Here is a 19,269-nt window from a genome sequence, read left to right as displayed (position 1 = left end):
TGTTACCCAGGCTGGAGTGCAATGGTGCGATCTCGGCTCACCGCAACCTCCGCCTCCTGGGTTCAGGCAATTCTCCTGCCTCAGCCTCCTGAGCAACTGGGATTACAGGCACGCGCCACCATGCCCAGCTAATTTTTTGTATTTTAAGTAGAGACGAGGTTTCACCTTGTTGACCAGGATGGTCTCGATCTCTTGACCTCGTGATCCACCCACCTCGGCCTCCCAAAGTGCTAGGATTACAGGCGTGAGCCACCGCGCCCGGCTGAACTTTCTTTTTTTTAATAGAGACCAAGTTTCACTATGTTGACCAAGCTGGTCTTGAACTCCTGGCCTCAAGTGATCCTCACATCTTGGCTTCCCAAAGTGTTGGGATTACAAGTGTGAGCCACTGCGCCTGGCCCAAAAACTTTTTTTTTTTTGCTCTGTCACTCAGGCTGGAGTGCAGTGGTGCAATCTCGGCTTACTGAAACCTCCACCTCCCAGGTTCAAGCAATTATCTACCTCAGTCTCCCAAGTAGCTGGAATTACAGGTGCCCGCCACCACACCTGGCTAATTTTTGTGTTTTTAGTAATGACAGGGTTTCACTATCTTGGCCAGGCTGGTCTTGAACTCCTGACTTTGTGATATACCCACCTCAGCCTCCCAAAGTGCTGGGGTTACAGGTGTGAACCACCACACCCAGCCCCCAAAAACATTTTTAAAGCATCAATTATAAGCCTTTATCCCCCAGCTTGATGCTGGGGAATAAATCAAGATGGCAAGGTCCTTGTTCTCAAGAAGCTCACAATTTAGTGGGGGAGAGGGCCATGGCAAACCTACTCCCCACAATTACTGAACGCTTACTATGCAACAGGTGCCATACTAGAACTTCACAGAAATGGTTGCATTTAATTTAAACAGCAAGTCTAGATCTAAGTAGCATTGACCCCATAGGACAGTTATTACAACTAAGATGAAGAGACTTGTTTAAGGTTGCTCAACTAGTAAACAGTATTAATGGATTGGAATCCAAGTTGATATTATTCCTAGTTCTGTGCTCTTAACCACTGCTTTCATGGTCTCTAATGCATGGAAGGAAGCTACAGGTTTATTAATTGCTGTGAGTGTGCAAAAAGACAGTGCGATTGTCTTTAGCTGAGCTTGCTTGTGCTATGCATGCTGGATGCAGCAATCAAGGAAAATCTCCTAAAGGAGGTGGCTTTGCACTGGACTCAATGGATCAGTTCATTCATTCTACAAATACTGTGCATCCATGGATTCAATCAACCTTGGATGGTGAATATTCAGGAAAAAAACTGCATCTGTACTACTGAACATGAACAGACTTTTTTCCTTGTCATTACTCCTTAAACAATACAGTATAACAACTATTTTCGTGGCATTTACATTGTATTGATATTATAAGTTATCTAGAGATGATTTAAAGTGTATCAGAGGTGGTGCAGAGGTCACATGTAAATGTTACATTGTATCACAGATTCGGCAGATTTTGCTATGGGAGATGTCCTGGAACCAGTCCCCGCCAGGTACGGAGGGAGGACGGTACTTAAATTGAGTCCCTACTAGGTGCTGCATTCACAGCACGTGGTACAATGTGGTACTGCGTAGCGACACAGAAGTGAGCAAAGTCTTTGTGCTTATGGACATGCCGGGCAGGGATAAGGGAAAGGCTGAAATTATAACTGGGTGAGTCTTAAATGCCAAGCCTCCACCTTCATAGTGGTTCTGCTCCTCCTGCTCCTGGGTTTCTCTCCCATAAGCAAATACATCCACCCACTCTGGGAAGTCCTTCTTAAGGTCTACCCTTCATTTCTTTCTTTTTCTTTTTCTTTTTCTTTTTTTTTTTTGAGACGGAGTCTTGCTTTGTCGCCCAGGCTGGAGTGCAGTGGCGCGATCCCCGCTCACTGCAACCTCTGCCTTTTGGCTTCAAGGGATTCTTCTGCTTCGGCCTCCCGAGTAGCTAGGACTACCGGCGCGCGCCACCACATCCAGCTAATTTTCGTATTTTTAGTAGAGATGGGTTTCACCATATTGGCCAGGCTGGTCTCGAACTCCTGACCTGGCGATCCTCCCACGTCGGCCTCCTAATGTGCTGGGATTACAGGCGTGAGTCACTGCGCCCGGCTCTATCCTGCATTTCTTTATGCTCTAAGACATTTCCCCACATCCCATTTCATTCCCCCCAGGCCAAGTCTCACAGCCAAAATCTGGCAGGCCGCGAGCGTCTGTCCCTTTAAGTCTACCTTCTTCCCCCCACGTGCCGTCTGGTTGGGCTGGCGACGCTGACGCACGCGTGACGTCAATGGCAGCTGGTGGAGTCTGGGCACGAGGAGCGAAGTTGGGCTGGGGGTGGGGGGGAGGCGAGAGAGAAGGCGGTTAATTTGCATTTAAAGGGGCCACTCCCTGGTTAGCAATCAGGGCCTTAAAGAAATGTGTATTCGGCAAACTTTCTGTCCTGGGCTATGGGACAAGAAAAAGGCGTGGTACAGCTGAAGTCAGCGGCGACTGTAGTTTGCTATGACAATTATGTCCTTCCGCGGAAAGGGGGAAATAGTCCGTCGGTGCCCCGGCTGGGAGCACGTGACTGGGAGGGGGCGGATGTGGGGGGGGCAAGAGAGAAGAAGGGAGGAGCTGGGGAGACGACTGTCAGGCTGTGTTTCAGCTGCCCCCACCCCCACATCCTGCCCACCCTCCTGCAGCTGCCACCACATCCTGCCCAGCCGGGGGCAGGGAGCTTCTGTGGGGGTGATGCACTGACCGAGGACCCGGCTTTGGCACCCCCTCCCTGCCCCCTTCAGCTCCAAGGTGGACCGTCTGCCCTTTGCCCCGGGCCTGGCCCCAGGCACCCTAGCCCTGAGCTTGGGGCACAACCCTGCCTGTACAGCCTGACACCCTTCTGCCTGACTCTGCCTTTCCCGGCAACTCTGGCCTAACCTAAAGTGTGACTTGTGCAGGGTGGTGGTGCAGGCCAGGCCACAGCCCCATCCTCGGGCTCGCACAGTTATCAATGGACAAATGAGATGTTCAATAAAAGTTTTTATAATCTGAACTCAGGAACACAGCTGCACACACACATGCACACACAAACACAGATGCACGTTAACACATTTGCTGAGCGCATTCTATGCCAGGTCCTGCAAGGCCTTCACCCAAAGTGGAGTTAGATTGCTGACCTCAAGAGGCCCAGGATCTGGTGAGGAGTGTGTACAGAGGAGGCAGATACACAGAGTAGAGTGCACTGTACAAGCAGGTGCAGGATAATACACTAGTCCACACAGAGCGTGTATACACAGAACTGCTGTACACCTGCTGATGGCCTTTCCTCTCATAAGACACGGTGGCAGATGTGGGGAGAGACTGCTGGAATCACTTAAAAACTGGGGGGAAAATGATCAGCTCAATGGAAGGGATGAGGTGGATGGACTAGGGGGCTGGAGATTGTCCAGATGGCTGTGGGGAAGGTGAGAGGGGGCCAACCAAGCTGCCAGACAGATTAGAGGCTAGACCAGCAGTAATGGCTTCCCAGGGCTATGGGACAGGCAGGCAGAGAAATGGCCCTTGGGACATGAGGATGAGGAAGACTTTTACAAATTAAGTTGGATTAGGGGTGCTAGGGAAGGGGCCAACAGAAGGAGATGGCGATGCCCCTTTGCCATATAAACTTATGAAGATGATATGGTGGAGAGGAGTTTACGCACAGTTTTAAAAGACTTCAATGAGCATGTAAGTGTTTGATTCCTAGAGGATTTTATGGCAGCTTTGGGCTGTTAGGTAGCTTTTCTCTAGGAAAGATGGATGGGTAGCCAGAGTGGGAGGAGGAAAAATGAGATCTAGGCATCTGAGTTGGCTCAGGTATTTTCCACCCAGAAGATTCTGGAATGGGAAATCCAGGGGCCAGAAGAAAAAGATTTAATGAGTCACATTCAGGAAGTCCTTATTTTGATCTAACTTCCAGCGACGTTAAGCCCTAGACCCTTTCTTACCCCTCCATGGGAATTAAGGCCCTATGTTTGTTACTTTTGCTCTCTCATTTAGTTTTCTCTATATTATAAATTCTTTTTTTTTTTTTTTTTTTTGAGACGGGGTTTCGCTCTTGTTACCCCGGCTGGAGTGCAATGGCGCGATCTCGGCTCACAGCAACCTCCGCCTCCTGGGTTCAGGCAATTCTCCTGCCTCAGCCTCCTGAGTAGCTGGGATTACAGGCACGAGCCACCATGCCCAGCTAATTTTTTGTATTTTTAGTAGAGACGGGGTTTCACTATGTTGACCAGGATGGTCTCGATCTCTTGACCTCGTGATCCACCCGCCTCGGCCTCCCAAAGTGCTGGGATTACAGGCTTGAGCCACCGCGCCTGGCTATATTATAAATTCTATCCCACTTGCAGTGTCTGCCTTTCCTACTCTGTTCTCTAGGGAATTATGTCAGCATCTTGGGGGGTCCAGCACATTGCATCTCACCCACTGAGCTCTTCCTTCCATTCCCTTTTCCCTCCTGCTCCTAGCCCTTTAAAACTCTCCCCAGGTGACTCACCTTCTTTCCTCATTCCTTTGTTAAGGACCCAACATTCCAAGACTGGAGGATCAATCAGCCAATCATAGCCCTGGCAAGACTGCCTCAGGCGTGACATTGGCTGCGGCTGTGGTTGGCGGGAGGCTCACCAGGCTGATATAAAGGATGTTGGGGAGGGGGTTTCTGGGAATCGGCCCTGGGTAAGAATTGTTCTGGGTTTGGTTAGTTTTTGGAGAGACTCCTTCAAGTAGAGATGGAGCCAGAGGGTTCTTCGGCTTGGAGAGCCTCGAAACTGGAGGTGGCCGAGAACCCAGCTCTCTCGGTCTCCTGGGGGCTTGGCTGACCCCTGCCCACTTTCTTTTTTGTTTGGTTTTGGTTTTTTTTCTATGATCTGGGACCCAGTGGGTCTGAAGGCTGAGTTCCCAGGCCTGATCCTAAGAAGGCTTCCAGCAGCCTTGGATCTCTTCAGTCTCAACATTCTGCTTTCCCGACGTCGGAAACAGCCGGAAAATAAACACCCTGATGACTAAACGGTTTCTCCAGCTAGAGCCTAGGGAAGCACTAAAAATAGAGGCCACAAGTGAGGGGAGGTTCCCCACTTGAGGGGGGTTGGCACTTTCCCATCCTGCTACTGCCACAGCCTCAAGCCTGGCACAAGGCTCTGTTCTTCTCCGTCCTTGGGGGAAGAGGCAGATGGGCTCCCCCTGCCTACCCTGAAGTCTTTGGGCAAGCTAGCCCTACCTGGCGGGGGTAATTCACATCTTCTGGTGTTGGGGGCCTAGCCTTCCAGATCCAATGAGGAACTGAGAAGCTATATTTGGGGACAAAGTGGGACACTGTTTCCTGAAAGGGGGGGTCAGGTAGAAGGGTTGGAAACTGAGGCCAAGGAAATAGGAGCCTGCTGGCTTCCTGTCTTAGGACACACAAGATAAGTCTCCAATCTATCTGCAGAACAATTCCACTGAACTCACCTCCTTTGAGGCTTGCATGGACTAATGGGGGCCTAGAGGGTTATTTACAGACCAGCCCTTGGCCCAACGGTCTGGTCTGAGTTTTTTATACAGCATGGGACACTGTACTAAGCAATCTTCTTAGAAGAACTAATTTAATCTTCACACTAAATTTCTGAGTTAGCTGCTATTATCACTATCTCTAGTCTACCCATGAGGACCATGAGGTAGGGGAAAGTTAAATAATGTGCCTGTGTTCACAGTTAATGAATGGTGGAGTGAGGATCTGAACCACGAGAGCTCGACTGTAAAGTTGACCTTTCTAATCACCACGACACGTTGCCTTTCTCTATATATTGGAGTCTCCAGCACTAACTCAGAATTGGGTCTTTCTTTGTCCGGTAAATCAGACCCAGCCAGACAGAAATCAGGGTGTGTCCGGGCGCGGTGGCTCACGCCTGTAATCCTAGCAGTTTGGGAGGCTGAAGTGGGCAGATTGCCTGAGCTCAGGAGTTCGAGATCAGCCTGGGCACACAGTGAAACCCCGTCTCTACTAAAATACAAAAAAAATTAGCCGGGCGTGGCGGCGTGCCCCTGTAGTCCCAGCTACTCCAGAGGCTGAGGCAGGAGAATCGCTTGAATCCGGGAGGCGGAAGTTGCAGTGAGCCGAGATCGCGCGACTGCACTCCAGCCTGGCGACAGTGAGCAGGGTGAGACTCTGTCTCCAAAAAAATAAAAAAGAAAAAAGAAATCAGGGTGTGTGAAGAACTGAGTGCCCTTCTGTTCTGCAAGGTTCTTTTGAGATTTAAGCCAGATGCTATCATTTCTTTACGCTCCTGAGAAAGCAGCAGGACTTGGAAGTGACATGGATGGTGGAGGGAAGCCTGACGGGTCTGTTGTCCAGTAGGCATGGCACCCACACTCCTGTTGTAGGGCACGTAAAGATTCACCACACCCTGGAGCAGCCAGGAATTTAAAAATAAAAAAAATTTAAAGAGCTACTACTGCTTCTTTAATAAGACATTTCTGGGTGTTTCCAGTGAGGTGGAAGGTGGGGGAGGAATTAGGGTCCCGCCCCTTTAAATTGCCCCCTCGGCAGTAAGTGCTGTGGGGCCCCGCAAGCACTGGAGATTAGGTCACCCAAGAACTATGAGCTGTCGCTTTAAATTGCTGGGCGTCTGCCGAGCCGGGCCCTGGCACGGGAGGGGGCCTGTCACAGGTAGAGGGAGCAACTGAGCTCCCTAGGTAACCCCCCAAGAACGTCGCCCTTAAGTGGGGCTTTGTCACACACCAAGTGGGGGAGATGGGAGCTTTTCACCACTTCCAGTCTCCCCCTAATTTATCTACTTAGACTCCCACCTCCCAACTCTCCTGGGGCGCGGGGCCGCGAGGAGGTGCCGAGGTGTCGCGTGTTGAGAGTGTGCGTGCACCTCGCACGGCCTCCCCGGAAAGGCTCTCCTGGAGCGCCTGGTGGCAGCAGCGCCAGGCGGGCGGGCGGGCGGGCGGGCGGCCGGCGTGCTCCGAGGGGCACCGTGGGAGCGGACAGATCCTTTTAAAGGCCTCTGGGTCTCGCCTCCCTACTTTGCCTCGCTCCGTCCCTTCCTCCCTCCTTCCCGGCAGGCGGAGGGATCCGCGGCTCCCGGCGCCGCAGCCTAGCTTGGGAGGGCGGCGGGGCGGGGGCCGACCCGACCCGGCCCGGCCAGCCCCGGAGAAGCGAGGGGCGGGGCCGCGTCCTCGGGACCGCCCCAGCCCCGGCTCCGCCCCGCCACCCCCACGGGTGCCTCCCATTGGCCCCCCCACCTGTCCGTCACCCCGTTTCCCCCACCCCTCAAGCTAGGCTGAGCTGTGCCTACGTCGGCCTCGACTCCCGGGGGCTGGAGGAGTTACCTTTGGAGCCCGAAAGGAGGAAGGAAGCAAAATATCAACAACAGCCGAGGCGGTTCGGGCGCTCGGCCCCGGTTCCCCGCTTGCCAGCCGCCCGCTGCTGGCCCCCGCGCCCACGACGGGGGCCCAGGCCCCCCGGCGCCGCCCAGGGCCCGCGCGGACGCCGGCCTCATTATCATTCCCCCCGCCCGGAGCTGCGGCTTCCCGGTGTTGAAGATCCCCGGACCAGGGGCGAGGGCTGCCTGCTCTTTGCCGTGACAACCCCTTTCCCCCAGCCGGGCTGGTGAGTAGAGAAAAATAACGCGCCTGCCACTTTAAGAGGCCCCCTCCCCCACCCGGTCCAGGGGTTGGGGTGGAGGGTGGTCTAGACCGTCCCCCTGAGGGGTGGGATGGGGCAGCCCCCCCGGCCGGGAGGAACTCGCGGAGCGGGCCGTGTTTTCGTGTGGCGTTGGCGGGGATTACCTAGGGGATTGTTTGTGTCAGGGAGTCGGCCGTGGGGGACAAGTGGAGTGGGCTGCAATTCCTTTGGGTGTTGGGAGTACGGGGTGGGGACGGGCGGATTGGGGGCGCGCCCGCCTGTCCGTGTAGGGGGGTTACGACGGCCTCCGAGTGGTCTGGGACGGGGCGCCATCCTCAGAGGGGGTCTCCGGTGACAGCCGGGAGCGACTGACATTTTAACAGCCGGCCCTCCCTCCCTCTCCCTGCTCTCGCCGCCTGTTCCCTCCTCCTTGGCCCGAAATGGTGCAGAAGGGGGCCTGGGAGGGCGGCGGGAGGGTGGAGGCGGGGGGAGCCGCAGCTGTTTGGGAAGCGGGGGAGGGAGGGGGGATGTTGTTCAGATGACACCGGGGTGGTGGGTTGGGGTGTGTGAGTGTGTGTGTCTCCGGGGCCCGTGTTTGCCGGGTGCCTGTGGAGTTGGGACGCGGAGTCGCCACGAGGTGGGCACGCAGGACCCTTCTTTGGGACCTCCTAGCCCCGATTCGGAGACCCCTGATGTGGTTTGTCAGCAACCCCAGCTGGGGAACTCCCTGGCCAGAAGTTTGCAGCTGTTCAACATCTGGGCAAGAGTTCTGTAGTCCCTCTCTCCACCTATGGCAGGCGGAGCTGGGCTCCGAGCGGTGGTCCAGGGAGTTTTGGGGGGCTTTTGGGAGGCTGGGCAAAGGAGACCAAGATTCATTTAGTCCTCCACTCCAATGCCAGCCTCTCTTCTACCAGGTTAGGGTCTTAGGGGGATGGGGGAAAGGGGCCCCCTCCCCCAAGTGAATCACGCTGTCCTCTCAGCAGTCTTCTGAGGGCTCCCCCTGAAAGGAAAGCACTCTAGGAGCCACCGACCGAGTTATTCCAGGTTTGCCCTTCTGAGTGGGAGCCTCCTCTGCCTCCCCTTACTTGGTGCATTGTTGATGGGTTGGGGGAGGGTATAGCAGGTGAGGGGGATACTGTGTCCCTCTTTGCTGTGCCAACCCCCATTTGAGTTTTCCTCAGAGGCCTGGTTTCTTTGCTTTAGGGTGGGGGTGGCCCTTATCCACTCTTCCTCCTATCCCTTGAGTGGGTCTCCGCAGCAATTCAGGGTCCAGCCTAGACTATGGGAAGTTTGCCGTCTGGGACGGTGACCTTGGGCTGCTCTGGCCTGGAGATAGGAGGGGAGCGCAGGTCAGCCAGAGATTGGGTGTTTTGGCGTTCGGGAGCTGTCCACCTCCCACTCCTCTCCCAGCCCCAACAGGAAGGTCTCAGTAGCAGAGGAGAGCATTGAAAAGGCACATGTCAGTGTTCACAGATGTCCACCCGCTTGTGGCCGCGGGGTCACACCCGCCCCAGGACTTAGTCTGGCTGTCCCAGCTCCCACGGCCCTGCCTGGGAATGAATTTCCTTCCTGTGGTTTCCCAGTGTGTTGGGCAGGAGATGGGGGTGGGGTGGGACCATTGTGGGAGTGGCTGAGAACCTATTTATATGGGGTGATTGGGGGACACTGGAGCTTATAGGGAGCTCCTTCCCCACTTGCCCCAGCATAGGCATTTGGGCCCTTGGGTCTCAGTGATTATATTCTCTTTGTTGTAACTCCCCTGCCCCCACCAGCACAGCCTGTATGTTTGCATATGTGTGTATATGTATGTGTGTGCATGTACATTTGTAAAGGGAGGGGTCTCTGGTCTCTCTGGGTGGAAGGGAGGAGCTTTTACTCCTGTAGGGACCAAAGAGGTTGAGTTTTTTACCTGAGATCACACAGCAAATCTGTGTCAGAGCTTTCATGTTTCCATTCTTTCAGGCATAACTTCATAGCGGGGGGGAGATTCTAGGAAGGGAGACATACAGTCCCTGTTCATGGAAGCCCCAGTCCAGGGGGAGAAGCAGGACCCAGAGAGCATCATGATCCTTGTGTTGGGGGTTGGGCGTGGGGGATTGGCTAGAGCTTCTGTCTGCTGTACTCAGTGCCTGAGAGTGGTGGAGGATTTGGAAGGGTGGCAGGTGCTGTCCATGTCCACCCACTCTGTGCTTGGTGCCCCTGGGCTGGAGGGCCTGGGCATCCTGGCTCTGCCCACTTGGCTCCTGGTTGTTCTCATAGGCTGGGAGATATGATAGTCTTTCTGGCTGTTGTTATATAATCTCTCTGTAGCAGGGTTTTTTTTTTTTTTTTTTTTCTTTTTTTTAAAATCTTCCCTGGGTCTTTCCTGGGAGATGTGATGGGGAAGAGAAGGCAGAAGGAAACTCCTCAGGTTGAGGGGCTAAAGGATCAGTAGCAAGGAAGCTTGGGGTGGGGGGTGCCTTGGCCCCTGAGGCCTTGGGGATAGGCCCTCATTGATTATGGCCCAACCCTTCCTACCCTCCTCTTCTGACTGTGCCCTCAGAAGGTGCCTCTGCTGTGGGTGTCCCTGGTTTTTATGCCCCCAGAGAGGCCTGGACCTCTGCCCATTTTGTCAACCTTCTCTTCCTGGCCAGCTGGGCCCCCTGCCCTCCCTGGTTGGCACTGGATACCGAGTCTCAGTGCTTACCCTGGCCTGGTGTGGGCCCTTGTTGGACATTTTGCCACTCACCTGAATACTTCTATGGGGACAAGGAAGTCCAGGAGCAAATGGGTGGGTCCAGCATTTCCCTAGTTGTATTTAAGCCAGGCCCCCTGCTTCTTTGCCCCTCTAGTCCAAAGGATGGTGGCCTTACTAGAAAAGAGGACTTGAGGGGGCATAGGTAATATAAGCCTTGGCCTCTTGGACACAGGTCATTGTTGGTGTTCATCCAGGTTCTATAAGTGAGTATGAGGATCTGATATGAGCCTCGAATCCATCAAGGGTCAGGTTCTGAGTCTTATGGCACTGTGATGGTCGGATTCTCCCCATCTCGCGGAACCATGGCTGGGACTCTTGAAGCTCTCTCAGGCCAGCTGGTTTGAGGCAACTATCTTTTTTTTATGGGGAAGGAGGAGATGGTGGCAGGCCGGCACAGCCTCAGCATCACTATAATCGCTGGTGGCTTTATGAGCCAGTCATGGGGCCAGAGTCCGGCCAACTGTCTGTCCTTCTGTCCCAGTTTGGTGACTTACTCATGGGAGGAGGGGCGGTTAGGTACTAGAAGCTGTGCTCTAGAAGCTGGATGTCTGACTATATTATGGTTGATGTCGCTCTGTCTATCCATGATCACGGTGGGTAGGATGGCGCTTAGACTTCAGGAAGAACTTCCCAGTGGGGAAATTGTGGGGAAAGAGAAATGGCTCTAATTTGGCATAGGAAAGGAGGGGGACTCAAAGCACTTTCTTTTCCAGTGGCTCTCCCAAAAGGCCTTGACCTTTGGCCTAGTAGGGTCAGTGCTATTTGGATCCTGGAATATTTATTTTCTTTTTCCTCTCCCTGCCTGGGGCTGACAGTATTCTGAGGCATTTGCCCTGGAGCTGTGGGAGAGCTAGCCTTTAGGCTCCTTTCCCCAGTAGTGGGAGCTAGATGGGGTCCTGTGTAGACAGGCATGCCCAATGCACTTGGCAGGTCCACAGCATTTAGTGGTACACATGCAAGAAGGTGTGCAGCGCATACACACGGGTGTGTAGACACCCACAGAGCAGCTGCTGCACTGCGGGAGGTGGGGGGGTAGTGAATGGCAAAGATGATTAAAGGATTGGAGAGTTGGGATGGGGTTGAGGGGACCGGAGGCAAGAAGGCGAAGGGCATAGCAAGAACTTTGAAGAGAGGAGGGCTGACTAGAGCAGGAGGGATTAAGGTTAGACCACAGATGGGCAGGCAGAGCCCTGTCTGCAAAATAAAGAGCATGGCTTGTGAGTCAGGAGCCTTGGCTGACTTCCATCCCTGCCCCTTTCCCCTCCCACACGTGCCCCTCTCTGTGGTCCTGGCACAGCCTGCCTCTGCCCCTCACACTGTCCGTATGTCCCGGGGTAAGTCACTCCTCTCGGGCCCCAGCTTTTCAATGTACAGAGTTTCGACTTTCGGTGATTAACACCTGGGTGTTTTGGTGGTTTGTCCCTGGTCTCTGTTGCCCTCCCCACTCACCCTGATGAGCAAGGCCACTCAGGCATCAAGGCTGCATCTAAGCCCTCAGGCATTTGGGGGTAGATCCTTGGCCTAGGTGATCCCCAGGGTCCTCTTCATCTGATATTTTCCTTTTTCTGAGGCTGAGACTACAAGCCTCTCTTTTCTGAGAGCCAAGTCGTGCTTCTGGTTAGTCCTGGCTAGCATGGAGACAGGGGAATGCATTCATTGATTCTGCACAGGACCCTGATAGCCAAGGGGGCGGGAGGTGCTTGTGCCTGTCTGACTTCTCTTCTTTCTGCTGTAGGCTAGGAGGGGAGGGACATGTCCAAAGCTCTGGCCTGTGGCTGGCCACACCCAGGCGGGACCATATTTACTCATTTAAACTTGCCCTCCCAGGAGGCTCTGGGCTCTAGGCCTGGTCACTGACCTTGGCTTGGTGCCTCTGGCTGGGTGCTCTGGCCACTCTCCTAGGAGTTGGGCAGATCAGGAAACCATATAGAGGGAGCTCTTTTTTTGTTTGCCCCCTGATCGAGGGAGCTTTACCCTCAGCATTACCCGACTTGCCCAAGTTTCCAGTATACTTCGTAGGCCAAAAACCAAAGCTTTTTTATTTGTATTTTTTTTGAGGCAGGATCTTGCTCTATTGCCCAGGCTACAGTGCAGTGATGCCATTGTGGCTCACTGCAGCCTCCCATTCAAGTGATCCTCCTGCCGTAGCCTTCCAGGTAGCTGGGACTCCAGGTGTGAGCTACCTTGCCCCACCCAGAAACCAAAACTTTTGAGATCCCAGTGGAGAGAGGTGACAGGTTCTCAAAGGGGAGGAAGGCAACTTCCATTTCTTACGTTCCTGTGTGCCAAACTTTGTGCTGAGCATGGGAACGTAAGAAGACTGTTTCTCTCTACAACTGTTTTTTAGAATTGGGAAACTGAGTCTCGGAGATTTAAGTGACTTATTTAAGCTTTCGTAGTTATGAGGTATAAAGGGCTTTTGTCTGAGGTTAAAGGAGAGATCCCGCCCTGCAGGATGAGGCAATGGAAAGGAGGTCCAAAGAGACCTGAGAGAAGGAGGAGAAACTGAAGGGAAGAGAAAACTAGGATTTCTCCGCTGAGGGCAGAGAATCAGGGTATGGTGGCAAGGTGAGGGGGTATTGCTTTGACTTGAGTGTCATGGAGAAGGCCCCTCAAAGCAAGGGTGTGAGGGCAGGAACAAATGACACTCAGAGACCCCTCCTCGTATCCCTGTGAGCTGCCACATGAGATGAATGAGGAGAGGTGGTACAGTGGGAGGACTTGGAGCACAAGAGGCTGGGGCTTGTCTCAAGGCAGACACAAGGCCAATGTTAGCCTCACAGGCCCAGAGCTGGGGAGTTGGCCCTGGAAGGAATGTGCTAGAATTCCCAGGTGGAGGGAGACCCCCTCCCACTCCCATCCAGGTCATGAGCTGAAGCCCTGTGCCTGACAGTCAGTCTTTCTCTGCCCCTTATTTCTGGTGACCTTGAGCAAGTCCCTGTCCATCTCTGTGAGTTTCCATATCTGTGAAAAGGAGGTGATACTACCTGCCTCACATGGGAAAGGAAGGAGATTCCGTCGGGAAAAGTGTGATGGTTGCATCTTTTTTCTCAGACCTTTAGCCCCAGCCTGGCCCAGGACTTGCCTGCTGAGGCAGCTACTCAGAAACTGGGGTGGGGGCAAGCAATGCCTTTGGTGTCCGGGGTAGGGATTGAGAGGCCTGGAGGGTTCCTCCTGGCCTAGGGCTCTGTTTGGCCCTGGGATGGGTTGGGAAGCTGGGCCCAGCCCTGCCCTCCCCGTGCAGCCGTCTCCTTGTCTCAGAACCTGCCTCCTCCACACTTAGCCCCACGAGTGTTGCCAGATCCCTCTGGCTGCATGCTTGCTTACCCCTCGTGATTCTCTCATCCTCAACCCACCAGCAAATACCTAGGGTTGAGGGTTGAGAGAACAAAGAATACAAGAGAGCCCATCCCTGAGCTTCAAGCAGAAATGCGTGGCGGGAGGGTGGAGTGGGGAGAGCAGGGCTTGGTCTCTTCCTGGGGTCTTCCCACTCTAGTTCAAGTAACGTGGAGGCAAGGGAATGGAGCAAGGGGTTTGAGGGATGACCTCAAACCTTGAAATTTTCCCTTTAGAGCATGCATGTATTGTGTGTTTGGTGAGGGCTGTTGGTTGGGGGTAGACCAGAAGGATGAGATGATCTGGAAGCGAGTCAGACCTTCCTGTCAACCTCTCTCCTTAAGCTCTAGGCCCCTTTCCTCCAGCTGCCACCACTGCCTCCTCCTATGCTGAGTCTCCTTATGCAGGCCTCTGGGGCCCATGATGGCTGGGTGGGGACAGGTGTCCTGGCCCAGCTGCTCCCTCTTGTCTCCCCCACCTGTCAGCCTGGGGGTGGGGAGCTAAGGGGGAGGGGAGATAAGGGAACCACTCAGCCCCTCACCTGTTCCAAGGGGTGGGTCCCTGGTTGTTAAGTATAGCAAGGGGGTCAAGAGTAGACAACAGGCAGGACTTCCCCACAGAATAGCTCCAGACCATAGTAACGACAGGGAAAACTTGGTAGGTGGAGGTCCTTGCTGGCAAAAATCTGAGGGGTCCCTGCACAGCATCCTCATGAAAGGGTGAAACGCCAGATATTGGTAAGGGGCATGGATTTGGGGACATGTATTTGCGTAGCCTTGTGCAGGTACTGCTGTCCCCACCCCGTTCCCTCTGGGCAACCCCTCCATCTGGCTGGGCATCTTAGCCTCACCTGGCACCTTTCCTGAAAGCAACAAGCTAATCCTGTAAGAGCTGCCTGGCTGGCCGCCTCAGCAGGCCCACGCAGCCATGATGCCCGCCCTCCCTCTGCTGCCAGGGGCTTAGAGGACTGTCCTTTGAGTTAGAAGGAGACCCAGCCATTGCCCTGAGCGGCCCCTTTAAATCCTCGGTGGCTTCTCGAGGTCATGATGTCTCTAGGAGGATTTGCTTTCCCTGATTGGATTGGCCTCTTTCGGGTCCCCTGTCATCATTGTAGGTGAAGCCTTCATGTTCTCCACCTCCCCTTTCCTCATAATTGGTGCTGTCCAGGCTGAGGGCCCAGGCCTTGGGTTCTCTCCCCTTTCTTTGTTCTCATGTCCCAGCAGTCAGGGCTCAGACCCCCTTCAGAATCTGCTTCAGCCAGAGCAGCCCTGTCTTAGTTCTGTGGGTGAGAAGAAGGGATCTTGCTGCTTTACACAAGGAAATGAACGCTGCCCTGGAAGAAAATGCCCTTCTGAGACTGTCTGCTGCCTGCCTTTCCATTTTTTTTTCCCTTCAGCCTCCTCTTCCTTTGGCCAGGGGCCCACACTCCTCATTACTCCATGCCCTTATTTCCATGGGAAGTCCCTCCCCTGATCTAACCATGAGCCTGCCCGCTGCAATGGCAGGCAGCCCAGACCCAGCACTGGCGGCATTGTGCTCATTCCAACGGCTCTCAAGCCTACCCGCCCCCAAGGCCCCAGCTGCCACTTTCACTTCTGTCTCCTGAGACCCCAGAGGGAAGTTGGGTTGGGGAGGTGGAAGGTGACACACTAACCGTCCCAACTGCCCCCACTTCTCCTCAGCCAGGGCTTCTGATGCCCAGGGGCCCCCATCCACTGCTCTCGTTTAGATGACCCAAATGGGTTAGGTAACAGTGGAAAGACTGGAGGCAGTGGGAGGGATGGCAGTTAGGTAGCAGGAAGGACTTCCCAGGACTGGAGACCACTGCTGGGCTTCATTGTTCCAGAGGCTGTGGGAGAGGTGTAGATACTCTGGACAAATGTAGGTCAGACTTAAAGGTAGGTGGGAAACTGGTTGTCCACAGCTCCCATTGGTTGAGGTACAATGCTGGGGCCTCCATGCCCTCCCACGTGTCACTAGCCTCGCATGCTTGGTTGGGGGGCTTCTGACAAAGCAAGCTTGAGCCCCAGAGATTACTTTGAGTCCAAGGACTCAGCCCTGAGGAGTTCTTTCTGTAGTATCTATCCTACCTGCTGTCCTGGGCCATCTCCTCCCATCCTGCACTGCGGATGGGTTTTGGAAATGGAGACAGAAATGGAAGTAAAGGACAGCTCACCTCCATCCTTCTGCTGCTGCCCCGACCTTGGCACTAAAGAAGGAAGTGGAATTCTTCTCCTGCGACACTCTAAGGCAGTGGCAGAGCCACACTTCACCCTGTGAATCTTACCAAACTCCTGTAGCTGCCATGCTTGCTTATTCCTCGTGATTTCACACCCCTCCCCCGTCCCCGCCTAGACAAGAGTAGGGGACCCAGTTGGACTGAGAGTTCTAGACTGTATCACTGGGGGTATTTATAAATTCAGAAATGCTTTCTGGAGGGGAAAGATGGGAGCAAAGGCCTGAGGTGTCAAGAACTCCACTTGGTGTCCACAGGTGCCTAGGGATCCTGGGTAAGGGTGACCCAGGTCCTGGAATGAGAATTTGAGCCTGAAGGAATAAGATCAGAGACACTATGCAAATCTCATGCAAATGAGCAGTGGTGAGTCACTGCTGCTCGGCCTGCTGGGATGGAGTATGAAGCCAGCCTTAGGCTTGGGTTCTAGAACTGGTCCCACCAGTGACCGTAACAGTGACCTTGGGGTAGTCGCTGCTCAGTAACCACAAGCAGGAGGTGGGTCTGATGGGCATTCCTGTGTGAGGGGATTGGGATGGCTGAGCCTCTGCCACGAGGGCCTTGTGTGCCCCACTTGGGACTTGTTCTGGCTGACCACAGCCTTTGTCAGCCCTGGGCCATCTGTTTAGAAGGCACCCACCGCTTCACCAGCTCCATCCTGACTCTCTTCTAGCTCCCTAGTTGCCCAGCCAGGCCATCTCTTTAGTTCCTCTCCATGAGTTACACAATTCTGACCTCCCTTCCCTTTGGGCCTCCCCAGAGAGCTTAAGAGCTGTGTGTTTGGGCCAGAAGGGCATCTGGGTACTTAGTCCACCAGCTACTTATAATACTGGCCAGTGGGGTGAAGCCTGTAGAAGGCAGTGACTTACTCAGATTACACCTTAGACCAGAGCAGGGACTAGAACCCAGGTATCTACAATCCCAGCTCAGAGTCCCCATGTTTCCCTAAGCTATTCATTGCCCTACCTCACCCATTCCTTCTCTACTGGGACTCAATCTCACGTTGCCCCCTGATACTTCCTGAGATCAGTCTGGGTAGCTCTAGGAACTTGTAGGGGGTGGTTACCTAGGAGCCAGCCCAGAGGCCATAAGGGGAAGGTCAGAGCTAGAGTGGGAAGTGCTGGACCCTGGGGGACAGGCTGCTGCCTTTTAGGGAGCCAAACAGCCTCACAGCTGCTACAGGAAGGATGACAGCTAGACTACAGGAAGGACAAGCTGGGGTGGGGAAGACATGAGGAGGCTCAGGAGACAGACCCTCACCGGAGAGGCATCTCCTGGGCAGAGAACAGGATGACCCCATCCCAGGAGACTTGCCAGGGAGAAGAGGGCGGGAAGCCTAGGGTGGGGCGCCGGAGAGTTGTCCAGCGGAAGCTGCGGAGAGGGCTCAGCCCTGCTCTCCATACCGGGTGCTCCCCCTGACAAGTCAGTTCCTGTCCCTGAAGCTGAGGCTGCAGGGCCTGCCCCCCACTTGAGTTTCCAGGGTGCCTGGGGCCTGAGACCACCCCCTGCCCCAGGCCCAGCTTTCCTGGACTGCCCGCCCCCACAGCCCGACAGCCCGCCCCTAGGTCCCCTGTCGGTGAGTTAAAATTAGCTCAGTGCCCAGGCTAAAAATAGCCCCTGCCCAGCCCTGAGGCTGCTGGACTGGGGGAGGGGAGTCCCTGGGGGAGGGAAAGACGGTGGGAACCAGGGATTTGGGTAGTGAGCCTGCCAGACAGAACTTTGAAGGGTTGGGGCTGGGGCCCTGCCTTTGAGATCAGACCCTAGAAGCACTCTGGGGTCAAGAAAAGAGGCTGCTGTGGGAGGGGGTGGGGACAGAGAGGGGACAGAGAAAGGAGCATGAGAGGGATACCCAAGGGGGGCCCAGGAGCAGGCCCAGCAGGAGGGGGTGTGAGAATTGGGCTGTGTGTGGGATCGGGGAGAGGGACAATGTGAGGCTCCCACCTTGACTCAGCCTTCAGAGGAGTAATGCCCCCCACTTCCTTTGTGAAGGAAGAGCTCACTATGGGAACCATAGCATGATCCTGGACCATCTTGCCGGGGTGTTTGGGGAGCATCACCAGGTTTACCTTCCCACTGCATCATCCAGAGCTCCTTAGCCTGTGTCTCTGCACTAGGGAAGAGATCCCAGGGCTGAGAGTGGGAGAGGGAATGACTAAGAAGGTTGTGAGCCTGGGAGTAGACTGGGTATTAAGGCAGGACCTGGGAATCAAGCTGGGCGGCTGTGGTCTTTGGTCCTTACCTCTGCTGCCTCTCAGGGCCAGCCTGCCTGCTCTGGGATGCTCCTAGTAGGGCTGTGTCTGGGCCCAGTCCAGGCTCCCAAGGGCCCCCTTGCCTCTCCCTGCCCTTGCCTTGGGTGGGACCTGCCCCTCCCTTGTCTGTCTCTTGGCTGGACTGCAAGTTCTCAGAGGGCAGGGGTGGTGTCCTGTTGAGTTATTTCCCCAGCGCTGGGCCAGGAGTCAGTCCTAGAAGCAGTGTTGAACCTGCTTCTTGTTCTCTACCTGCCTCTCTCTGCTTTGTCTCTGTGGGTCTCCTGCCCCTCCCTCTCTCTTCTAGCCCTCTCCTTGTCTGTCTGTCTCTGCCCCATACTGCCTTCTAGCCTTGCTGCCTCTTTTTCTCTGCCATCTTTCCTGTGTCTGTGTGTCTGTCCCCCTCTGCCACCCTCTTCTGTGTCTGCCTCACCCACGCCTCCTCCCTCATTAGTGAGCAGGCTGCTTGAGGCCGCCTGACTGTGGGGGTGACAGGTGGATTGGATTGTCACCCCCTCCCCCAGCGCCTGCTGCTTATTTCATGCCCTGCAGCCCAGCCACAGGGAAGGGGCGGGAGGAGGGATGACAGCTGTCTCCAGCGCCTCCTGCCTTCCCCTCCAGTCCTCAACCTGCAGCCTGGAGCAGCCTGGGAGGGAGAGATGAAGGGCCCGCCTAATGAGTGCTCCCTTTCTCACCATGTGGAAGAGCAGGTTGAAGCCCACTGCTCTGTGATGTGAGGCAGCTCACCCAGCCTCTCTGGGCACTGCTCCCTTTTGACCTGTGGTGGTATGGGAGCTCTGGTAGCAGATGCCCTGTCGTTTCTTTGAACCTTGGGACCACTAGGATGGGAACAGGTGTGGGTGGAAGGGTATAGGGGAGAAGGAAAAATAGGTGGTCCCCTGCCAAGAGCAAAAAAGAGAGGATGGAGGCTGGCCATCAGAAAGGAATTCTCCTGCAGCTTATGGGAAGGACAGCCCTGCTCAGCCCTGCTGCAGCTGCAGCTCCAGGAAGGCTGCCCTGACCTCTCCCCCTCACCACTCTCCCCACTGGCCCCAGGCCACCCTCACACAGGAA

General features: G+C 54.8%; 1 protein-coding gene and 1 long non-coding RNA gene across 6 annotated transcripts in view; one reads left to right on the top strand and one right to left on the bottom strand.

Annotated features, from left to right (window-relative positions):
* Window positions 1-238: 238 nt before the first annotated feature.
* On the bottom strand, window positions 239-12,728 carry LOC116538340. Its single transcript, XR_004263613.1, has 3 exons — window positions 12,642-12,728; window positions 5,918-5,919; window positions 239-267 (listed from the first exon to the last, which is right to left on the bottom strand). It is a non-coding gene; the product is annotated as an uncharacterized LOC116538340 (long non-coding RNA).
* The window catches only part of MEF2D (myocyte enhancer factor 2D), a 36,417-nt gene continuing 24,421 nt past the window's right edge, over window positions 7,274-19,269 (top strand). For 2 of the 5 annotated variants that reach the window (XM_032260650.1, XM_032260647.1), the window contains exon 1: window positions 7,274-7,628. The gene's annotated coding sequence lies outside the window, so the exon portion shown is untranslated. Of the gene's footprint in view, window positions 7,629-8,187; window positions 8,281-19,269 lie in introns of those variants that run through there. The other 3 variants (XM_032260649.1, XM_032260644.1, XM_032260646.1) reach the window with 3 other exon arrangements.

The sequence above is a fragment of the Sapajus apella genome, unplaced genomic scaffold, assembly GCF_009761245.1.
Source record: "Sapajus apella isolate SASKATOON/1434 unplaced genomic scaffold, GSC_monkey_1.0 scaffold119, whole genome shotgun sequence".
NCBI lineage: Eukaryota > Metazoa > Chordata > Mammalia > Primates > Cebidae > Sapajus > Sapajus apella.
This window is presented reverse-complemented; position numbering and strand designations above follow the sequence as displayed.